Below are 25910 nucleotides of genomic sequence, written 5' to 3' on the forward strand. Positions count from 1 at the left end.
TTATTATTGGCTTGCATTAGACTAACTTCGTTCGACATTGTGTGGAGCCGAATTTTTGTAGGCTGCTATTAACTGTTGTGTCTCGGTCACCTGAGTCATAAATACAATACTTTTCTGGAGTGTAATGGCGTATCATAATTGTTAGGGCATAAACCTGACGTGTAGAAGGTGGTAGGCTCCAAGCTCGTCAAATGTAGTGAAAACACTTATTTTCCTAAATATAATCAGGACATTGATTATAGTTTCCCTTCAGTTAGTTGGTTAAATGTAGTTCTTATATTTCTAATACTTGGCCGCGTCATTTTCATCATCGTATTGACCTTTTTTTTTGCTGTTATTTTTCTTCCTGTCATTTTTTTCTAGTTTGGAATTTTCTTGTGCCGCCTATAAATATGCAACCAAGTGCCAACCAGAACGGCTCATCGGTTGGTAAAGGTGTATTCTGTATAGTCAGTATGAGGGTAGTTTCAGGTAACCAGTAGCAGCGGGAAAGTGTAGTTTTCTTTTACTGCTGAAACTGAAATTTTCCTGCATACATGTTATAAAATTTTTCTGTCTTGAGTTTGCTGTGAGAGGTTACCCTGAAGCGCCATGAACAAGCGATCGTGGTTGTAGTTCTAACGCAGATTCCTCAACGCCACTTTCTCGGATACACTGCACATCACGAGACTGTGGTCGTCGTAGTTCAGACGTTGGTCACTTAAAATCAGGTTCCAACATGGCTCCGTGTTACACATTAACGGCTTTTGTGAAGTGAGTCGCCATGTTTGTGTGTCGCCTACAACCGAGTGGTAGTCGGCAGCGGATGTGGCAACACTGTGGTGGCAAGTGACAGACGTCAACTACCAAGTAATTTTAATCGGCCTCTAGCAGTCGTTCCCAACCTGGGGGTAATTACTGCCTGAGGGGTAAAATGAAATTTTCTGAGAGGTAAAAACGGAACAGTGCGATTCTGCTTCAGTCACAAAACTAAGCTATTTTCAAAAGATCATTAGTACTATCAGAATTTTTCAAGACTTTAATATTGATTATATAAGTTATTAATAAGTACTTTTTCTCAATTAGCAGCATAAATTCGACGGAGGTTACAGGTTCCTCACATAGGTCACCCACTAAACACACATGTTGTGCTTTTTCCCGTACATCGTATACGATAAAAGTGAGACACATACGTAGCAAATACTAAATATCTCAAGAAAATGTCTTGCCTAAGTTGCCAATAATACCTGCAGTAATTAAGAAATTGCTTCGTTACTCGTTTTAGAACTGATAAATTGATTAATTGACATCACGACGCAGCAGTAACTACATTAGGGCTACTAAGTGCTGTATATAGTATTATTATTATTATTATTATTATTATTATTATTATTATTATTATTATTACTACTAGAATTACTGTTAGTGGCTGAAGTTTTCCAGTTTCTGCCGGAACAGAAGTAAGGAATGTAGCAATCAAGTGATTTACCAAAAGGAAGTTGAGTGCACACATTTTGACTTGGTTGATTTTAAATGTGATTGAAATGTGCAGGTCAAGCAAGTTCCGCAATGGAGAGGAGTAATGCTGCGGAAGTATGTTTTGTAACAAGTCTACCCTCACTGTGGATAGTTAGCTTTCTTATCTGAGAAGAAGTTGTGAATAGCGCTTGGGACGCACCAAGAATACACACTCACACAAACATACTCAAACTAAATATCATTTATCTTTCATCATTTCAAAAACAAAAGAGTTCCAAAAAAAGTATTTAATTCTACAGTTTAGTTAGGTGCTAAAGTTGCTGACAACAGACACGAGAGAGGGGGGGGGGAGGGGATGCGTAGGGCAGGGGTACTAGCTAATGTCTAATTGCACTGAGGACTGATGGTCTAAGAAAGGATGGGAACCACTGGTATATAGTATGTGAATTCCACAGTGACTGGATCGCGATCCTTCGAGCATGTGGCTTATCATACAGAAATTTTGCCGTTCAACTTGGTCAAGTTTCCACTATTGTCGTGGGAATATGGCATTCATGAGTTCCGGAGGTTCTTAGTCAATAGTCAGTCAATAGACAGCAGTATAGCAAAGAGTGTTATATCTCGGAACACTTTCCACTCTTCTGCCTCTCACAAGTTGTGTATGAGAACATTTTATCATTCCATTTTTTCATGATGGCTTTTTCTTTTAGTGTACTGCAGTCTTTTTTTCTGAAATTACAAAAACTACCCTGGAATATTAAGATTTTTACCAAATGTAGTGATCAGCAGCCTCACATGACTAGCGCCTGAGAGGACGAACATACAGTTTGTTCTGCCGTGAGGGTCCCTACAGCCACAACAGTTACCTTGAATTAGCAAATAGGTATCTACAGCGGCATTCCGACTAATTCTGGAGCGCTGGAGACTGCAGCGCAGCGAGTATTTTAGCGGCAGCGAAATGATGTACACCGACATAGGTACACCCATCGGCAACACTGGACACAGGATTGCCACGACGTGTTCTTTTCAGACGAGTTCTTGTTCCGCGTAGAGCATCACGATTGACATAGCCAAATGGGGAGACTACGAGAAAATAACGAACGTAGCTGGACTGGACTCGTCATCATGAGATGAGCCCTGCGCCTGGTGAGATAATGTGGAGTTCCATTGGATACACAACACGATCACCTTCGCTTCTCATAGTCGGTAATACGGACAGCAGTCACTACATTTATGATGCGTTAAGGCAGTGAGATGCGCTATGTCTTCGAGATGTGCGTGGCGTTATATTTCAATAGGATAACGCAAGCCTGACTGTTGCTCTTGCTGTCCTGAACTACCTCTATATAGCGTGTATGCGGCTGGTGCCTTGCCTCGCAAGTTCTTCAGGTCTCTCACCCACTGGAGACATCTAGTCATCAGTTGCCGAGAATGGCACTCCACAAATCGCCAGCCACTATGACGGGTAGCATCTAGCACAGAGTGAAGGCTGCACTGACATCTGCCACTAACGCTCAATTTGACTCAGTCCCCAGCAAGGTTACAGCCGTTGCTGCTGCCAGACATAGAAGCTATGTGTAATAAATGGCGCAAATTCACATCCCAATATCACCTACAAATTAAATCATGTATTCATCTTACTATACTGTTTACGTATAATAAGTAAAATTTCGTTATTTTCAGTGCTTCCTAATAATGAAAATTTAATGGTCAGTAGTGTAGGGGAGAGTGTTCTACCTCCAAATGTTTTTCAGTCTTTCACCGCTTGTCAGCTCTGTTACAAATGTTTAGTGCACGTTCTTATTCCATTTTCAAATGATGGCATTCCTTGTACGTGTGATGCAGTCTTCTTTCTGAGGTAACAAAAAGTACTCTGAAAGAGTAAGGTGTTTCCAAACGTGAAAAAAGTGTTCTAAGGTACACCATGGCCCGCATCTCGTGGTCGTGCGGTAGCGTTTCGCTTCCCACGCCCGGGTTCCCGGGCTCGATTCCCGGCGGGGTCAGGGATTTTCTCTGCCTCGTGATGGCTGGGTGTTGTGTGCTGTCCTTAGGTTAGTTAGGTTTAAGTAGTTCTAAGTTCTAGGGGACTGATGACCATAGATGTTAAGTCCCATAGTGCTCAGAGCCATTTTGAACCATGGTCATGTACGTCCGAACAAATATTCTGCTAAAATTTAGAAGTGATCCAGTTGAGAATATATTCTTAGTACAGTATTTAATAATCTACCTGTTACAATATTAATCTAAAACCTACCAGTAACATGTAAACGAGATCAAATTATGAGCAACGGCTGGAGGCTCAACATACAGAAGACTGAGTTTATCACCAATATCAAGCAGGCTTCTTATACAATACCACTAGGAAACAATACTATTTGTAAAGTTCCTGCAGTCAGTTACTTGGGAGAATGGATCTCAGCAAGAGAGAGCGAAAACTGTCCATATACGCCAGGTGCTCCAAGTTAGATAGGGCCTATCATTCCTGTAAGAACATCTTTATCTCCAAGTACCTACCCAAGAACATAAAACTGAAGCACTAAAACTCGATAGTAAAACCCTCTGCACTCTATGCTCAGAGTGCCTCTTGATGCATCGAAAGGGGTCACCCAGGAAACTAGAACTTAAACAGAGGAAGATTCTGAGGAGAATACTAGGACCCATAAGAGAGGAAGACGGTACCTACAGAATGAGGCACAATAAAGAGCTCTACGAACATCGTCAAGACATCGTCACGTGTATGAGGAAAAAGCGATTGACCTTATATGGACTCATGACCCGCCTGAATCTCTCCAGATTCACCAACAGGTTCCTCACAGTGACAAGTAGGCGAAAGGCGTCCAAAGCGAAGTGGATCACATCTGTTAAATCAGACTTAGAGGAACTATAGATCCCATTAAAAACAACTGAGAATCGAACTCAATACCGTGAGGACATACTGCAGGGAGCCTTCCCAGTGTCTCTCACAAAGAAGAAGTGTACAGCCACCACCAGACTTAAGTGAACGGATGAGAGAAATCAGGTTCACAGCCAGAAGATGAAAGCATACTGACCAAGAAAAAGCAGGAGACCCTAGCTGAGAGTTAAGACGAGCCCTGTGGTCCCTAGTAGGCCGAAATGAATTTAAAAAAAAATGTAATAGAAGATATTGGTAACTCAGATTTGCATTCTGAAGCCAAGTAAAATTGTTAAGACGTTAAAGAGACTCATTTCACTTGCCAGTTTCACATAATCAATGGTAGAAGGCCTTCTTCCGTTTCAGGGTACAAGATGGTACACGACCGCCTACTCTTCATACAACTGGTTTTAACAATATCTGCAATGTTGCCAGCCATAACATCATGTAACAGAAGAATTAACAATATCTTCCAAATAGTTTTAATCTATTACGCAGCACTTAAATCAGTAAACCTACTTAGCCGCAAATGCTGCCCGAAATACAATCTCATGTCTCACAGCAACAAAATCAGTACAAAATGTCAGAAACAGCTTGCAGTGATCACTAGTGTGCATTCCTTCACGTGATTCTAAAATCGGCCGCTAGATTGGAACACCAGCCAGGAAACAACCCGTGTTACGCTAACTTTGATACTCTCCTCCATATATGCTCAAAATGATTCCTCAGGATGATTTCCTTAGCTTTTGGAACGAACGAGAATGAATTCACGTGGTGCCATATTTGGGTTATAAGGTGTAAGCAGAGTTGTATGGAATCAGTAATTCTCAAGAAATATTCGTTTATTTGGCCTAATTTGAGCAGAGATATCGATACAATGGAACCCAGTATTAGCTACGTGTCTCAAACCGAGGTTTGGTTTCAACTCTGTACTGCTTTGTTTGGCGTTCTCGTAGCGGATGTGGTACGCTCTGGCTTTGTACGCTCTCGCTTTCTTCCGAGCTTTGAACCGGTTTACTCAGACAGTTATAGAGGAATCTTCGGTTTAAAGTGAACTCCGACTCATAGTGCAACGTGAAATTTTTCATATTAACAAATCATTATGAGAGGTGGAAAAACAATAAGTAAGAAAAAAAATCTAGGTTGGACCACTTAGCAATGTACTAAGCACACGCTGTACGTCGCCAAATGGAAAAGGTGGAGGAAGATGTTAAGGCAGATTTGTCTAGCTTATGGATCAAAGCAGCATAGAAGTAAGTGAACCACCATGGAGATTCGAGAGGTTTTCTATTTTCAAATGGCATCGTGTCCGACGAAAACTTGTTTGCAGGTATGTAAGTAGTAGACAGTGAGTGGTTGCTGTATCAAATTTTGTGTTGAATTTGCGGATCTGCTAACGTAGATGCTTGACAGTCTGACGCTTCAATGATATTATCTGGTGATAGTGAAGAATTCTCCAAGTCGTTGCTGCATTTGCACTTCATTAATTCAGCCGTTTTCACTTTCGGATCATGTTTAAAAAATGGTTCAAGGACCTAGTACGGCATTGGGGAGGTTGACAGTCCAATGTCCTGTGACATGGCATCTGAGAAAAAGCGTTGATTGTCGATGGACCCGTTCCACAGGACCAGTAACAGAGGGATGGTAGGCACAAGTTAGAATTCGGTTTGTGCCAAGCAATACTGAAAGTGCTTTAAAGAAGCCTGACTGGAACCGTTTGCCGCCATCGGTAGTGGCACTGAGGGGAGCTCTGAATCGCCCAATGCACTCACGAAAGAGGTCGTGGCTGCAGTTGCTGCTGTTGCATCTTACATTGGATACGCTTCAGGGAAACGGAAAGAGGGATCCGGTGGCAAGGGTCGAGTCTTGTTGATGATTTCATCCTCCAGTCCTTGACTCGATGTGCTTTAACGTGCAGAGCTATTTTGTTGTACTAGGCAGTATTCGCTCAAGGACAAATACCTTGAAATCCATTTCGGTATTTAACTTAACAACTGCCTTTGTTACTAGATTATAGTGGACCTTGATGAGATAGAGGTCGGAGGACAGAAATTGCTTGGTGGCAAAAATCTGCTGTAGCAAACAGTAGCACTTGCAACGTTGATGCAGTGTGTGTAGCATTACGTTAGAGCGTGTTATCTGAGTATGTCGGAGTTATAAGCTTAATGATGCTTCTAAGGACACCTTCAGTTCGTCGTCTCCTTCCTGAGAGTTTTGAGGTGATATGACGTCAAGTTCTCTCTTAGTCGACTCAGAGCAAGATAGTTCATGTACCAGTCCAACCTGTTTACGATTTTTTTTTAAAAAAAAAAAAAAGCTCGAATGGCTCTGAGCACTATGGGACTTAACTTCTGAGGTCATCAATCCCCTATAACTTAGAACTACTTAAACCTAACCTAAGGACATCACACACAACCATGCCCGAGGCAGGATTCGAAAACCTGCGACCGTAGCGGTCGCGCGGTTCCAGACTGTAGCGCCTAGAACCGCTCGGCCACCCCGGCCGGCTATGATTTACTAAACGAATGAAAGTTTAATTACTTAAAATTATTATTGTTGCAACAGACATACGGAAATGTGTAAAGAACTGTCTGCCGGCCGCGGTGGTCAGCGGTTCTAGGCGCTCAGTCCGGAACCGCGCGACTGCTACGGTCGCAGGTTCGAATCCTGCCTCGGGCATGGATGTGTGTGATGTCCTTAGGTTAGTTAGGTTTAACTAGTTCTAAGTTCTAGGGGACTGATGACCACAGATGTTAAGTCCCATAGTGCTCAGAGCCATTTGAACCATTTTGAAAGAACTGTCTCTTACAATATTATCGTTATCTATTCCTTTTCTCTAAAGCTTTACTAAGCTGTCTAGTGAAACTATTATCGCTACCATAAAATCTGATGTGTAGCCGTACAACTTGTATTATGAGTACCCTTATCCTGATATGTCTGTATTCAAACATTTTGTCAAACTTCCTACTATCGGACATGTCAGTGTTCTGATAGAGAACAAACAACGGAAATTAACTACTCCTCCTATAAATTATGAAAAATCAGTTCTCTCGTACCTGGCAGTGACTTTTAAAATATTCTCTAACGTCTCCTAACAGGTACACTTCAATACTCCTGCACGCAACAAACTAATTACCTCGTCTTTCCGCTGCAACTGTATGAATATTCTGCATCCAGCAACATGCTAAAATAATTCAAAAGAAATAATGCGACCCATGAAGATTCCTGGTCACTACTACTGATGCAACTTCGCCTCTTTTTCTTTTTTATAGAAATTAAGTGGTTAGGAGAGGTTTAGTCAACAAGCCTCAAGCAGTGTAAAGAATGAAAGGAATCAATAAAACCTTTAATTTACTGCATTCTGAAAATTGACGATTCACACACTGACAAACTCTACTCAGGCTTTCCTTTTCCTCTCAGGCTTTCCTTTTCCTTGGACGGTTCGATTATCAAAAACTGAAATTGTTCCACAATGTCTTTAATCAATAATCGCGTATCTGGTCACAACAAAGATACGAATTTTACTTTCAGTGTATGCATATGCAAATCCGACAAAACCCCTCCAGTGCGCAGGCAAGCAACACCTACCCCGCAGCAAAAAGGAAAATTACCAGAAATCCTCGACTAATACATACATCTCCTCTGACGCCGCTAGCACGGTGAGGGCAGGCTACGACAATTATTCGCTCGCTATCACTCGCGATAATAATATCTCAGACTCAAGGAGTTTGTATATGAGCGCAACAGCAGAATCAATAGCCACTTTCCAAAAAAGGATATGAACGTCCAGGTTTCACGAACATACGTAATCACGCACTGAATCCCAAATTCCGCGCATTGCATGTCCATGCCTTGGTTGAACTCTGGTGGCAGCTACTTTTTTTTACCAGTGCACTACAGAGTGTCTCCAGATTTAGGTGAATCTTTTAGGAACTCATTCAGAGGCTTTGCGAGCAAAGCATTACTACACACAGGACATCTATAAAAATTTGCGAAGCCCAAGAAATGTGTATTTCACTTTTCACTTATAGTTGGTGGGTTGTTCGTTGAAAAGGTACTACAAGAATTTTACACACGTTACCCAAAAGACACATTTCGACCAATTAATAATGAAGGTGTGTTCTCATCGTCTAGTGAACAGCTGCTGCAATTGACCTGGATATTCTGCCTCACTGGACAAGCAGTTCGTCGATACATATTTAACAGAAGTCTCTAATTATTTCGTTCATGAATTACTGAAAACTCTGGGCGGCATTGTACTCTCCGAATGGCTTTGCAGGAATTTGCATACTGTATATTTGCCTGCGACATTAGATTTTCGTTACATTGTTAAGGTGTCTGAAGGTGTTCACAAATTTGAAAAAGAGTTTCTTTGCGGTTACACTACTTACGGGTTATGAACCAATGCATTAGACACAAGCAGAAAATGCAGCTGCAGAGGCCATTGGACACAACGATGAACTGGAGAACACTGTTTTATTTTTAAGAGATTGTGTTCCCAGGGACGAAGAAATCTTAATCCTGAACCCACTTAATAAGTGTATTAACATTATTGAAAACATAATTTTTTCATTGTTTTGTTTGAATATAATAAAAGAACCAAGTAGATCGTACTTCCAGTTCCTCCACGGTAAATGATAACAGCCAGACAGTTGCAGGATAAAGATTTATTAAAATCTTTGAGTACGGTTTCGGTATATCTAAAGATACCTTCATCAGAAGCAAAATACACTAAAATCACATCCTGCAGTGGAGATACATAAAACAATCGTGCGAAGTTCCGATGCTATGCCGTATGACGGTTTGAGAGGAGTCTGCCTTTGTTTCATGTCTGTGCGTGCTGCTTTGGAGCTACTGCAATGATGAAGCAGAATGGGTATGGTCTTTTCAATTGCATGCCATGGTGAACATTAACAGAATTTTTAGGACATTGCGGGAGTGTTTTCTAAATTTCTCCACAGTTTACTTGCGATTACTCTGCATTTCGACTTGCTTGGTGAAATGAAAGCTTGGTGAAATGAAAGCTGGGTGAAATAAAAGCTGGGTGAAATGAAAGCTTTATGAAATGAAGGCTGGTAAGTTGCTGAACTCCTGTTAACTGGAAATTGGTCATAAGAGTGAACATTATCTTTTCAGTCCGTCGTTCTGTGGATTCAAAATTATCACCCTCATCTCAGTTAAGTCAGCTGCTGCCTTAATAAAGTTATGGAATGAGAACATATTATTACGATTACAGTATGGGAGATTTACCTTTGTAGACTCTAAGAGAAGAAGAAGAATGACGCTCCACGAGGGAGTTATCCGAAAGGAACTTAAATCGGTAGATGTTATGAGCATATACAAACAAACAAATGATTCCAATTTTCGAAAATTTGGCTCATTTTTTGAAGGGAAAGAGCTTCCCATATTGAACAAGTCAGTAACGCATTGTTCCAGATCAGGCCCTTATGCATGCTGTTATTCAGCTTGGTATTCAGTGATAGAATTGTTGGACGTCCGCCTCAGGGATATCGTGCCAAACTCAGTCCATTTGGTGCATTAGATCGTCAGAATCCCAAGCTTGTTGGATGGCCTTGTCCATAATGCTCCGAACGGTCTCAGTGGAGCTGCCATTCGGCAATCTTACTGGCCCAGGCAAAGTTTGGTAAACACGATGACAAACAGTACAATCTCTGTGCTAGTGGGCTTTACCTTCCTGCAATGTAAGTTCAAGACGGCTCGCCACGAAGGGCCAGGGCGCAGAATGCCGTCGACTGACCGCTGTGCGGCGGATGACAACAAAATGAGTCCTGTTATGAAAAGAAAAGTCACACTTGGCCATCACTAATGGCTGTCGGGTTGGCACGGGGTAGCTGCGTAGTCTAAGGCTCCTTGACACGGTTCGTGTGGCCCTCCGTCTGAAGTTCGAGTCCTTCCTCGGGCATGGGTGTGAGTGTTGCACTTAGCGTGAGTTAGTTTAAGTGCCTCTTAAGAACAAAATTGATTCTGTTGTTCCTCTGCCTTCCCTAAATACAATTCTGTCTTCCCTTTCATCCTTAACAACATTAATGAGCTTTTTGGAGGTACAATGGAACCTCAATATTGTTTCATAATTGGTTCAGTCTATAATGTACCTATTCCCTTCGGTGTATGTAAGGTTTTATTGTGACACTTCCACCTAATAATCCGCTGCTAGTGGAAACGAAGCATCAAATCCGAAGATCAATGCTTACCCGTGATCGCTGTTACACAAGCATTTGTTTTCTACGTGCAATCACGATCAAAGTATAATAAGAGGTAATAAAAAAAGTTTGACGGTAGTTTGCAGTAATTCTGAATGCCGAATTTTGGCTTGAATGAATTTAAATTGCAAAATAAGACAGTCTCCAGCTCCAAACGAGGAAAAATTAATTTTCGTAAATGCTTGTAATGATTCTGGAATCACGTAAATATCGTGTGAGAAAACAAAGAAGCAATTGGAAAAATGCGCACAAGCGCTAACTTACATGTAAAAGACATGAACACAAAATACATAAATTTGAATCCAGTAGTGTTAGTTACGTAACGATCGCCAGTAGTAAGCAACGCTAGCAAAGCGTTATGGACATTTCGCTCTGTTATGTAACTCACAATAATGCTATCTGTCTCAAATATGCTTAATCGTGATAAAATCTGATTGTTATTATAGACTTATTGCTCTGAAAATAATACAGTAAAAACGTTCATTCATGGCAACAATTGTTTTCAGAAGCAACGTTATATAAACATATGCACTCAGCATCACTTACAAAATACAACATGAATTAATAAAACTACTTTGATTACAAGAAAGCCGGCACACATTTGTCATAGAATATATAAGTGCCGTTGTGCCATAGGTAGCGTCTTTGATTACTAATCAAAACGTCCTCCGTCCCTGTATGGAAACCCACCACAACAATTTCGATTAATAATCAGCATTGGCAGCCGTAGACTTCCGGCATAAGAAATCAACTTCATTCTGCCATCGGCCTTGTCCAAGAGCGCGAAGGAGCGGACGGAGATTCAGGGCACCCTCTTGGCCTTGGGGTTGGAAACTGGCCCTATAGGCGGAAGAATCAGCAACGATCAACAGCATGAGGATGCAGAAAGGAATGGAAATCACTGTATTAAAGACACATAACGTATATTTACAGAACATGTGCCCTGTAACTGAAGAAAGACGATCTCTCCATTGGCAAAACATCCCTGAATATCCCCCATTCGGATCTTCGGGAGGAGACTACCAAGTGGGAGATGACCATGAGAAAAAATTGAACAACCAACGAAAGGATAACGTCCTACGTATCGGGCGTGAAATGTGAGAAGCTTGAACGTGGTAGGGAAGCTAGAAAATCTCAAAAGAGGAATGCAAAGACTGAATCAAGATATGGCCGGGGTCTGTCAAGTAAAATGGAAAGAAGACAAGGATTTCTGGTCGGATAACTAAAGGATAATGTCAACAGCAGCAGAATGTGGAATAACGAGAGTAGGATTCATTATCAAGGGGAAGGAAGTGCCCAGAGCATGTTACTGTGATCAGTTCATTGATAAGGTTGTTCTTAATCAGAATCGACAGCAAACCAACACCAACAACGATTGGCTTGGTTCAAATGGCTCTGAGCACAATGGGACTTAACATCTGTGGTCATCAGTTCCCTAGAACTTAGAACTACGTAAACCTAACTAACCTAAGGACATCACACACATCCATGCCCGAGGCAGGATTCGAACCTGCGACCGTAGCAGTCGCGCGGTTCCGGACTGCGCGCCTAGAACCGCTAGACTACCGCGGCCGGCCCAACAACGTTTGTTCAGATATACTTGCCGACGTCACAAGCTGAAGATGAACAGATAGAGAAAGTATATGAGGATACTGAACGGGTAATACAGTACGTAAAGGGAGATAAAAATCTAATAGCCATGGGGGTCTAGAATGCAGTTGTATGAGAAGGAGTAGCAGAAAAGGTTACAAGAGAATATGGGCTTGGTACAAGGAATGAGAGAGGAGGAAGACTGAGTTATGTAGTATATTTCAGCTAGTAATAGCGAATACTCTGTTCAAGAATCACAAGTGGAGGATGCATACTTGGAATAGGCCAAGTGATACGGGGAGATTTCACTTAGATAGCATCATAGTCAGACAGAAAATACGAAATCAGGTACTGGATTGCAAGGCGTATCCAGGAGCAGATATTGAGTCAGATCACAATGTAGTAGTGACTAAGACTAGCCTGAAATTTAAGAAATTAGTCGGGACGCATCAATACGCAAAGAAGTTGGATACAGAAGCAATAAGGAATAACGATATATGCTTGAAGTCCTTTAAGGCTACAGATAAAGCAATAAGGATTAGCTCAGCAGGTAGTATAGTTGAAGACGGCATCTCCATCACAGAAGATGGAAAGAAAAATATACGTACAAAGAAGATAACTGCGGAGAAACCATGGGTAAAAGAAGAAATGCTTCACTTGATGGATGAAAGAAGAAAGTGCAAAACTGTTCAGGGAATTTCAGGAACACAGAACTACGAGTTAGTGGAGAATGAAATAAACAGGAAATGCAGGATGGCTAGGGCAAAATGGCTGCATGCACAATGTGAAGACGTCGAAAAAGAAATGCCTGTCGGAAGGACTGACTCAGCACACAGGAAAGTCAAAACAGCCATTTGTAAAATTGAAAGCAGTGGTAGTAACATTAAGAGTGCAGCAAGAATTCCAGTGCTAAATGCAGGGGAGATACCAGATAGGTGGAAAGAGTACACTGAAAGCCTCTATGAAGAGGAAGATATGTCTGACGTCATTGAAGAAGAAACGCGAGTCGATTTAGAATACATACGGGATTCATTATTAGAATGAGAATTTAAAAGATTTTTGTAGGACATAAGATAAAATGGGGCTGAGGGGATGAATAACATTCCATCAGAATTTCTAAAATCATTGGTGACTTTGGCAATAAAACGACTATTCACATTGGTGCGTGGAGTGCATGAGCCTGGAGACATACCATCTGACTAAGACTGCAGGTACCGACAAGTGCGAAAATTATCACAAAATCAACCTAATAGCTCATGCAGCAAATTTGCATACAAGAATAAAATACAGAAGACTGGAAAAGAAAATTGAGGACGTGCTAGATGACCATCAGTTTGGCTTTAGAAAAGGTAAAGGCACACGAAATGCAATTCAGACGTTGTGGTTGATAATGGAAGCAAAACTAAAGAAAAATCAAGACACTTTCATAAGATTTGTCGACCTTTAAAAAGCGTTCGACAATGTAAAATGGTGCAAGATATTCGAAATTCGAGGAAAAATAGGGGTAAGCTGTAGGGAGAGACGGTCAATATACACTGAACAGCTAAAGAAACTGGTACAGGGACGGATATCCAGATACGGACATACGTAAACAGGAGAATACGGCGCTGCGGTCGGCCACGCCTATATAAGACAACAGTTCTTAGATCGCTTACTGTTGCTACAATGGCAAGTTATCAAGATTTAAGTGAGTTTGGACGTGGTGGTATAGTCAGGGCACGAGCGATGTTATACAAGATTTCCGAGGTAGCGATGAAGTGGCGATTTTCCCGGACGACAGTTTCACCAGTGTACCGTTAATATCAGGAATCCGGTGAAACATAAAATCTTCGACATCGCTGAGATCGTAAAAAAATCCTGCAAGATCGTGACCAACGACGACTGAAGAGAATCATTGAATGTGGCCGAAGTGCAACCATTCCGCAAATTGCCGCAGATTTCAGTGCAGGGCCATCAACAAGTGTCAGCGTGCGAACCATTCAACAAAACACCACCGACATGGGGTTTCGTAGCCCAAGGCCCACTAGTGTACCCTGCACGAGACAAAGCTTTATGCCTCGCCTTCGCTCGTCAACACCGACATTGGACTGTTGATAACTGGAAATATGTTGCCTGGTCGGACGAGTCTCGTATCAACTTGTATCGAGCGGATGGACGTGTACAGGTAAGGAAGCAACCTCATTAATCCATGGTCCCTACATGACATGACGTCAACATACTTTGTTCAAGCTAGCGGAGACTTTGCAGTAGTGTGGGGCGCGTGCAGTTAGAGTGATATGGAAACCCTGATACATCTAGATACGAATCTGACAGGTGACTCGTACGAAATCATCTTGTCTGATCACCTGCATCTATTCATGTCCATTGTTCATTCCGACAGACTAGAGCAATTCCAGCAGGACAACGAGACACCCCACACGTCCAGAACTGCTAGAAGAGTGGCTCCAGGAACACTCTTCTGAATTTAAACACTTCTGCTGGCCACCAAACTCCCCAGACATGGACATTATTGAGCGTATCTGGGATGCCTTGCAACGATCTGTTCACAAGAGATCTCCACCCCATCGTACACTTAGAATTTTTATATACAGCCCTGTAGGATTTATGGTGTCAATTCCCTCCAGTACTACTTCAGACATTCGTCGAGTCCATACCACCACGTGTTGCGGCACTTTCGGGTGCTCGCGTGGGCCCTACAAGATATTAGGCGGGTGTACCAATTTCTTTGGCTCTTCAGTGTATAATACTTACAAGAGCCAAGAGGGAACCGTAAGGGTGAACGACCAAGAACGAAGTGCTCGGATTAAAAACTATGGCTGTAGTCTTTCGCCCCTATTGTTCAGTAGAAACAATGATGGAAATGAATGAAAGGTTCAGTATGAGATTAAAATTCAAGTTGAAAGGAAACAATGATACGATTCGCTGGTGACATTGCTATCCTGAGTGAAAGTGAAGAAGAATTACATGATTTGCTGAATGGAATGAACGGTCGAATGAGTACAGAATATGGCCTGAGAGCAAATCGAAGAAAGACAAAAGTAATTAAAGGTAGCAGAAATGAGAACAGCGAGAAACTTAACGTCAGGACTGATGTTGAAGAAGCAGATGAAGTTAAGGAATTCTGATACCTATGCAGCAAAATAAACATTGACCGACGGAGCAAGGAGGACATTCCTGGTGAAGAGAAATCTACTAGTATCAAACCGAGGCCCTAATTTGAGGCATAAATTCCTTAGATTGTACGTTTGGAGCACAGAATTGTATGACAGTGAAACATGACTGTGGGAAAACTGGAACAGAAGAGAATCGAAGCACTTGAAATGTGGTGCTACAAAAGAATGCTGAAAATCACGTGTACTGATTAGGTAGGGAATGAAGAGGTGCAGCACAGAATCGGAGAGGAAAGGAATATGTGGAAAACACTGACAAGGAGAAGGGGCAGGATGAAAGGGCCGGCCGGATGGCCGAGCGGTTCTAGGTGCTACAGTCTGGAACCGCGCGACCGCTACTGTCGCAGGTTCGAATCCTGCCTCGGGCATGGATGTGTGTGATGTCCTTAGGTTAGTTAGGGTTAAGTAGTTCTAAGTTCTATGGGACTGGTGACCTCAGAAGGGTTGGGTTCTTTGGGAAAGGAGACCAGACAGCGAGGTCATCGGTCTCATCGGACTAGGGAAGGACGAGGAAGGAAGTCGGCCGTGCCCTTTCAAAGGAACCATCCCGGCATTTGCCTGGAGTGATTTAGGAAAATCACGGAAACCTAAATCAGGATGGCCGGATGCTGGATTGAACCGTCGTCCTCCCGAATGCGAGTCCAGTGTCTAACCACTGCGCCTCCTCGCTCGGTGATGATTTCAGAAGTTATGTCTCATAATGCTCAGAGCCATTTGAGCCACTTGAAGGATGAAAGGACATCTGTTACGACATGAGGGTATGACTTGCATGGTACTAGAAGAAGGAGGTGTAGAGGACGAAAACTGTAGAGGAAGACAGAGATTTGAATACATACATCAAATAACCGAGGACGTAGGCTGCAAGTTACTCTGAGATGAAGAGCGTGGCAAAGGAGAGGAATTCGTGGCGGCCGCATCGAACCAGTCAGATGACTGATGACCCAATAGAAAAAAAGACTCTCTTTTAAATCACTTTTAATATGAACTGATTGTGTGCTGCAGTAGTGTAATACTATTAGATCCACTGCTTTTGAACACAATGTGTACTTGACGGAAAATCAACTGTTAATTAAACTAGACTTGCCGTGTTTTAACTATTCATTTCACTTCTAAATTTCACGGAATTTACGTTGAAAGGATAGACCCTGCTGACGGTTAACGACTCTGGTCAATGAAGGTTCCCTCGAGAAGTTTGTTTTTCCATTGAACACACTGTAATGCTCCAAAAAGGTGCCTAGACGTGGGCGTGCCTACTGCACACTACAAAAATACTGGCTGGTCCTTACTTTACGATGCGTTGCTTTTGGTGCGAAATATGAGATCCATTATTGGCAAAAGGCTCTTCTCGATTAGCGATCAGCTTAAATAAAATTGGGCCCACACTATTCTTGTTTACTTTCAAAATCTTCTTGAGGCCATACACTCTGCCCACATACTTACTCGTCCACTTATAATTTGACTGGCCACATATCGTAACATTTTCAACAGAAAACACTTGAATTTGCTCGTCAACACTTACGTCTGTTCCACACCACACTTGTTTCGCAACTCCTTCTCTGACATCACCTCTTGTTAGCGGTGCTACTGTTACACGAAAGATTTTCTCTGTGCTTTATACAATGAAAACTTTTCTGACATGGCCAGTGTGCTTAATACAGTGATTTGACATTATTAATTCTTACTTTTTCTATCAGTATACTTTATATTTTCAAAATCATTAATTACTAACAGAATTCATTAATATATGTATTTACAAGAAGTTTTTATAAATCCGAGTAGCTGAAAAATGTGTGAGGGACTCGACTGCAGTCTGCTAATCAATTTCATTTCCTATTTTAGATACGGTGCTACTTCTGTATTGCATGAAGCCTTGTGGTATGATTCTGCTTTCGTAGCAGTGATTTATTACTCATAATAATTGGTCTTTGATGTAATTACCTAAATTTTTCAGCAATTCTGCACGAATGTCGCCAACAATGATTTCTATTCTTTCTTTGAACTTTGAAGTGCATGTTCAGATTCATGTCTTATTATTGTAGGGCCTTGTATTTCTCTCTAACACTCACTAAACAATTATCAACTATCAGTAAACCCAAGATTCATTAAAGAATAAAAGACTTTCAAATGTCTAATTTTACAACTAAGTTATCGTGTTAAATATTTGAGGACAAGCATGAATATCAACAAAAGCAAAACGAGGATAATGGTATGTAGTCGAATTACTTTGGGTTATGCTGAGGGAATTAGATTAGGAAATGAGACACTTAAAGTAGTAAAGGGATTTTGCTATTTTGGGAGCAAAATAACTGATGATGGCCGAAGTAGAGAGGATATAAAATGTAGACTGACAATGGCAAGGAAAACATTTCTGAAGAAGATAAATGTGTTAACTTCGAGTATAGGTTTAAATGTCAGGAAGTCGTTTCTGAAAGTATTTGTATGGAGTGTAGCCATGTATGGAAGTGAAACGTGGACGATAAATAGTTTAGACAAGAAGAGAATAGAAGCTTTCGAAATGTGGTGCTACAGAAAAATGCTGAAGATTCGAGTGGTAGATCACATAACTAATGAGGAGGTGTTGAATAGAATTGGGGAGAAGAGGAGCTTGTGGCACAACTTGACTAGAAGAAGGGATCGGTTGATAGGACATGTTCTGAGACATCGGTGGATCACCAATTTAGTATTGGAGGGCAGCGTGGAGGGTAAAAATTGTAGAAGGAGACCAAGAGGAACACACTAAGCAGATTCAGAAGGATGTAGGCTGCAGTAGGTACTGGGAGATGAAGACGATTGCACATGATAGAGTAGCATGGAGATCTGCATCAAACCAGTCTCAGGACAGGAAAAGTTTGGAAAAGTTTTGAAATTATGCTTAAAATTTATTGGAAGTCGCTAAGTGTAGTCCTTATGAAACACTGGACGAAAATACTTCGGATGCTTTGGGTTCCATTTTAAGCATAATCCAGTTTTTCACGCATCTCACTATGTTTGATTCTCATGTCCTGAACTACACTGAAAAGCCAGAGAAAGTTATACACCTGCCTAATACGCAGAAGTGCCGAAAACGACTTGGCATGGACTCGACTTATGTGTGAAGTAGTGGTGTGGGGAACTGACACCATGAACCCTACAGGGCACTCCACACATCCGTAAGAGTACGAGGTGCTGGAGATCTATTCTGAAAAGAACGTTACAAGGCAAAAGATATGCTCAATAATTTTCATGTTTGGAGAGTCTGTTAGCCAGCGGAAGTGTTTAAATTCAGAAGAATGTTCCTGGAGCCACTGTGTAGCAATTCTAGACGTGAGGGGTGTCTCATTGTCTTGCTGGAATTGCCCAAGTCCGTCGGAACGCACAATGGACATGACTGGATGCAGGTGATCAAACAGGATGCTTACGTACGTGTCAAGTCGTATCTGGACGTATCAGGGGTCCCATATCACTGCAATTGCACACGCCCAACACCGTTACAGAGCCTCCACTAACCTTAACAGTCCCATGGGTTCATGAGTTTGATGAGGTTGTCACCATACCCGTACACGTCCGTCCCCTCTATACAGTTTGAAACGAGACTCGTCTGACCGGGAAATATGTTTCCATTCATCAACAGTCCAATGTCGGTGTTGAGGCATAAAACTTTGAGACGTGCAGTCATCAAGGAGACAGGACTGAGTCTTCGGCTCCGGAAGCCCGCAGAGATGGAGATTTGATGTTTTACCGGATTCCTGATATTCACGGTACACTCGTGAGATGATCGTACAGGAAAATCCTCACTTCTTCACTACCTCGGAGATGCTGTGTCCCACCGCTCGTGCATCGACTATAACACCGCGATCAGATTCACTTAAATTTTGATTACCTGCCACTGTGGCAGCATTATCCGATCTAGCAACTATGCCAGATTCGTGTTGTCTTATGTAGGCGTTGCCCATCGCAGCGGCGTATTCTACCTGTTTATACACACACATAAAAAAGAGTTTAGCATCATCTCGTTTCCCAGAACTCCTGACGATAGACGTTGACTGTAGATATTGTACCACAGGCACAGTCCTTTTGACTGTTCAGAAATGTCCCTATACTCGCCCAAAGACGTAAGCAACCATGCATGAAAGCGCCTATTAGAATGAGGGGGTCCGGCAGCCGATCAGTTCCAGTCATTCTACAAGGAAGGAGGTACATAGTTCGTGTTGTCTATAGTTCAACCACGCCGAGACGATCAATATCGAGGTTCGATCGCGTCCGCATTGTTACTTTGCGCCAGGAAGGGCTCACTGCAAGGGGAGTGTCCAGGCGTCTGGGAGTGAACCAAAGCGATGTTGTTCGGACATGGAGGAGATACAGAGAGGCAGGAACTGTCAATGACAGGCCTCGCTCAGGCTGCCCATGGGCTACTACTGCGGTGGATGAACTCTGTCAGCCACAGGACTGCGACGCAAACTGTACGCAATAGGATGCAAGATGCCCAGCTTCGCTCCCGACGTCTATGGCGAGGTCCATCTTGCAACGACAACACCATGTAGCGCGGTGCAGATGGGCCCAACATCATCCCGAAAGGACCGCTCAGGTTTGGTATCACGTTCTCTTCACCGATGAGTGTCGCATATGCTTTCAACCAGATAATCTTAGGAGTCGTGTTTCGAGGCAACCCGGCCAGACTGCCGCCTTGGACACACTGTCCAGCGAGTGCAGGAAGGTGGAGGTTCCTGCTGTTTTGGTGTGGCATTATGTGAGACCTACATACGCCGCTGGTGGTCATGGAAGGCGCCATATCAGCTGTACGATACGTGCATGCCTTCCTCCGGCCGATAGTGCAACCATATCGGCAGCATTTTGGCGAGGCATTCGTCTTCATGGACGACAATTCGCGCCCCCATCGTGCACATCTCGTGAATAAGTTCCTTCAGGATAACGACCTCGCTCGACTAGAGTGGCCAGCCTGTTCTCCAGACATGAACACAGAAAAGGGCTGTTTATGAACGACGTACCCCAGCAACCACCCTGAGGGGTCTATACCGAATCATGTGGGGTATTAGAGGTACCAGTGTGGTCTTTCTGTGAGGTGACGCAACAGGCAACGTGTGGTTTTCATGAGCAATAAAATGGGCGGAAAGAATGTTTATGTTGATCTCCATTCTAGCTTTTTGTACAGGAACTTTCGGAACCCAGGTGATGCAGAACGATTTTGATGTTTGTATATCTCTGTAAATGAATACGGCACTTCGGTGGAAGTGTCTTACAATGAAATGTTCTCGCAGGTAAATTTAGCCATACACGTAGGTACTGTCTGTATAGCGAGTTACAAATGGAGTTAGTACCAAAGAAGTAATAAATTAACATGTTCTGCCTTTTGTTCAAGTTTTACTGCGGGTCGCTGTAAATGGAATCCATTTTTCCACGCATCTAAATGTCAATGACGTCATATCAGATGAATTATCTGTCGTAAAATGATATAATTTTGCTGGTTCATTCAGTGGCACATGTGGATAGTGTATGAAAACTGCGTTACTAGTAGTTGTTGGTGTGGTCATCAGTCTGGTCTGATGCAGCTCTCCACGATACTCTGTCATGCGCAAGCCTTTTCATCTCCGAATTACTGCCACATACATCCTTCTCAATATGTCTATTCTATTCATCTCTTGGTCTCCCTCAACTATTTTTACCCGTACACACTCCTCCAACGCTAAACTGTTGATCACTTGATGTCAGAATGTATCCTTTCAACTCATCCCTTCTTTTAGTCAAGCTCGGCCACAAATTTCTTGTCTCCTCAATTTTGTTAAGTATTTCCTCGTTAGTTACTAGATCTACCCATCTTACTCGCATTCGGGAGGACGACGGTTCAATCCCGTCTCCGGCCATCCTGATTTAGGTTTTCCGAGATTTCCCTAAATCGCTTCAGGCAAATGCCAGGATGGTTCCTTTGAAAGGGCACGGCCTATTTCCTTCCCCATCCTTCCCTCACCCGAGCTTGTGCTCCGTCTCTAATGACCTCGTTGTCGACGGGACGTTAAACACTAATCTCCTCTTTAAGGAGTAGATGTTGACAGCATTTTAAACTAAGTCAATGATTACCTTAAGGGGGGTAGGACGTCAAACGGGCCGACTTGGAGCAGGAGAGGACCCACAGGACATCTTAATTTGCACTGTCTATACTTTTATAAATAAATTCATAAAACTTTGTCAAAAATGTCAAAATGTGTGTGAAATCGTATGGGACTTAACTACTAAGGTCATCAGTCCATAAGTTTACACACTACTTAACCTAAATTAACCTAAGGACAAAAACACACACACACACACACACACACACATGCCCGAGGGAGGACTCGAACCTCCGCCGAGACCAGCCGCAAAAATATTGTCAGCATGACCAGGAAGGATTCAGGATCCACACTCATAGCAGTGGAAGTTCAAGACACGAAAAAATAATATTTTTTAAAAGTGAAATTTCATGATGTTTTTCACTTACTGTTAGCTGCATTTCTTGCTATAGGTACACTTTTCTCCATAAGTAATACAGATTCTTCGATGAATTTTGTACAGCTTACAAACCATACTTACAGGTGTATGAAACTCCAGAATTTATTTAATGTATGGAAAAATGAATGGGCTGTTGCGTTTTAAACTTCGTGTTTAGAAAAAACTCGAATTTTATAGTTAATTATCTCAATTTTTACCACAGTTTTGAACAGATTTGGGAAATTCTAGAGTTTGATACACCTGTAAGTATGGTTTGTAAGCTGTGCAAAATTCATCGAAGAATCTCTCTTACTTGTGAAGAAAAATGTACCTACAGCAACAAATGCAGCCAATACCAAGTGAAAAAATGATGAAATTTCACATGTAAAAAAAATTTGTTTTGTTATGTTTTTGAACTTCCTCTGCTATGAGTGTGACTCCTGAATCCTTCCTGGTCTTGCTAACAAAGTTTTATGAATTTATTTGTAAAAGTATAGACAGTGTAAATTAAAATGTCCTGTGGTGCCTCTCCTGCTCCAAGTCGGCCCGTTTCATGTCCTACCCCCCTTAAATACAAGGTGTTTCAAGAGAAGGGTAAATATTTTATGAGGTGGCAATATAGACAAATTGCAATAAAAAGTGCCATATAGCACGTTGCCAATTGTTATCAAGTACAGAGATACAGCTTTCAATGCATTTTTGTTTCATGTGTTGATACACCGGCTGTTATTGGTTGCTATGGGCGTACTTATCGAATATCAGCAGTAGAGTGTTGATGGCCACATTGTGATGCAGTGCTTTAGCTTACATTGAAGTTTTCGTGGTGATTTGTTGGCCATGCCCACTGTGCTGTACCTTGCAAACATGCTGCACGTATTTACACATGCTGAGTATCCCAACATGGTATTTGTGTAAGGGTTCTGTAATGGAAACGCAACTGCTTCTTGTAAAGAATACGGCGTATGATTTCCTAACCGCAGACTACCAAATTCAAGAGTGTTTAGTCGTGTGTTCGATACTCTGTGTGACATAGGTACAGTGCCCAACAGTCATATCGCATCCGAACGTGTAAATCAAAACAGACTGTGGATGAAGTAGAACACATTACTTAGACTGTAGAACACAGTCCATCAACAAGCACGCGTAGAATTTTTGTACGTATCAGTATTCCACATACAAGAGTATGGCGGACATTACGAATGCAGAGGTTTCATCACTATCATTTACAGCTCATTGGACGCCTTCGAGCAGGAGATGAAGACAGACGATTGGAATTTTGTCTTTTGATACATGAAAATCGCCAGATAATCCCACTTTTGCTCTTCACTGATGAACCCACTTTCACTCGGAAACCACATCAGTTTGTCTGAATAAAACCAAAATTCCGGCCTGGAGACACATTTTCGAGAACGCTTCTCTGCAAATGTGTGGTGTATTTTGATAGACAATCAGTAGATTGTGCCTGTTGTGTAACCGCATCATCTTACAGTACCCCGTTATCTACGCTTTCTTGAAAATGAGCTTCCAGCATTACTGGAAGAGATTCCTTTAGCTACATGAATGCGTATGTTCATCCAGCGTGACGTGCCTCCTGCAGATTGTAGTCATAATCTAAACCTAACGTTGCAGGTAAATGGATCGGTAGATATGGGCACCGTTCTTGGCCACCAAGGTCCCGGACCTTACCCCATTAGTTTTTTGCATGTGGGGATGGTTGAAAGGCGAAGTCTACAAAGAAAATGTAACTACAAGAGCCGATCTGATCGTTCGGATAATCAGTAGTGCAGCCATCATAAAAGAATGCAAGACGACCTCAGTAGAACTACACGTGGTGTTATCAGGAGAAGTCAAAAGTGCATTGAAGTCGGCGGTGGAATTTTTAAAAATGAACTGTGGACGTCCTCATTTACCTTTGTTTTATGTTTGTTTGTGTTACATACTGCCAGCTGTATATCTGTGATCAATAAAAATTGAACACCTGTCATATGGCTTTTTTTATGGCAATTCGTCTATATTACCACCTCCTAAAATACGAGCGTTGCCCAGAAAGTAATGCACCGCGTTTTCTTCTTCAACAACCCTTAACTGAATATAATGAGAATCACACACACGGAAGAATGGTGTCTTATCTACACACCCTATCCTTTCACGTAAACTCCATCCCGTTCTATGGCCTCCCTCCAGCGCGAAACGAGCGCGTGTATGTGTTGTCGGTAAGACTCCTTGTACTGGTGGCGGAGCCAATGCTTCACTGTGTGAATCATCTCCTCATAGTCCTATCAGATGCCATCATCTGTCGCAACCCGGGACAAGGAGGGCTCCCCCTCAGCATGAAAACGTTGCAACAAATAAAGACAAAAGTTATTTCTGTGCGATTTGTGATCCACCGTTAGACACCGCGGTCCCACCTTGCACACACTATTGAATACGCTTTGCTACTGACAAATGCAGCGCCAAATGCTGAGTCGTAATGCGTCTGTGCTCGCGAGTGACAGCATCAGCTCGCTGCATCGTGTCAGGTGTAACAGCCGTGGATGGTCTCCCGGACCCCTGCAAATCGTGGAGCTCCACCGAACCGTCTTGTGATAACTTCACCCTCCATGCCCAGCGACTAACAGTACTTCTGTCGACAGCAGATGCTCCATACACTTTTCACAAGCGTTAGTGAATATTCCCCACATTTTTGTCTCTGTAGTGAGAAATTCAATGACGGCATATTGCTTGCAACGTACATCATCTGTTGTTGTTCTTGTGCTCTTCAGTCCAGAGACTGGTTTGATGCAGCTCTCCATGCTACTCTATCCTGTGCAAGCTTCTTCATCTCCCAGTACCTACTGCAGCCTACATCCTTCTGAATCTGCTTAGTGTATTCATCTCTTGATCTCCCTCTACGATTTTTACCCTCCGCGCTACCCTTTCGGGCGCTGATAACCGCGCCGTTGAGCGCCCTACAAACCTAACATCATCATCATCCGCGCTGCCCTCCAATAATAAACTGGTGATTCCTTGATGCCTCAGAATATGTCCTACCAACCGATCCCATCTTCTAGTCACGTTGTGCCTCAAATTTCTCTTCTCCCCAATTCTGATCAATACCTCCTCATTAGATATGTTATCTACCCATCTAATCTTCAGCATTCTTCTGTAGCACCACATTTCGAAAGCTTCTATTCTCTGCTTGTCGAAACTATTTATCGTCCACGCTTCACTTCCATACGTGACTACACTCCATACAAATACTTTCAGAAAAGACTTTCAGACACTTGAATCTATACTCGATGTTAACAAATTTCTCTTCTCCACAAACGCTTTCCTTACCCAGTCTACAATTTATATCCTCTCTACTTCGATCATCATTAGTTATTTTGCTCCCCAAATACCAAAACTCATTTACTACTTTAAGCGTCTCATTTCCTAATCTAATACCTTCAGCATCACTCGACTTAATTCGACTACATTCCATTATCCTAGTTTTGCTTTTGTTGATGTTCATCTTATATCCTCCTTTCAAGACACTGTCCATTCCGTTCACCTGCTCTTCTAGGTCCTTTGCTGTCTCTGACAGAATTACAATGTCATCGGCGAACCTCAAAGTTTTTATTTCTTCTCCATGGGTTTAATTCCTACTCTGAATTTTTCTTTTGTTTCCTTTACTGCTTGCTCAATACACAGATTGAATAACATCGGGGATAGGCTACAACCCTGTCTCACTCCCTTTCCAACCACTGCTTCCATTTCATGCCCCTCGACCCTTATAACTGCCATCTCGTTTCTGTACAAGTTGTAAATGGCCTTTCACTCCCTGTATTTTACCCCTGCCACCTTCAGAATTTGAAAGACAGTATTCCAGTCAACATTGTCAAAAGCTTTATCTAAGTCTACAAATGCTAGAAACGTAGGTCTGCCCTTCCTTAATCTATTTTCTAAGATAAGTCGTAGAGTCAGTATGGCCTCGCGTGTTCCCACATTTCTACGGAATCCAGACTGATCTTCCCCGAGGTCGGCTTCTACCAGTTTTTCCATTCGTCTGTAAAGAATTCGTGTTAGTACTTTGCAGCCGGTACGTCATCTACAGACGCTATTTTGAAACTGTCCTGCAGCTACGCTATCTGTCGGAAG

The sequence above is a fragment of the Schistocerca piceifrons genome, chromosome 5 (assembly GCF_021461385.2).
Source record: "Schistocerca piceifrons isolate TAMUIC-IGC-003096 chromosome 5, iqSchPice1.1, whole genome shotgun sequence".
In the NCBI taxonomy this organism is placed as follows: Eukaryota; Metazoa; Arthropoda; class Insecta; order Orthoptera; family Acrididae; genus Schistocerca; species Schistocerca piceifrons.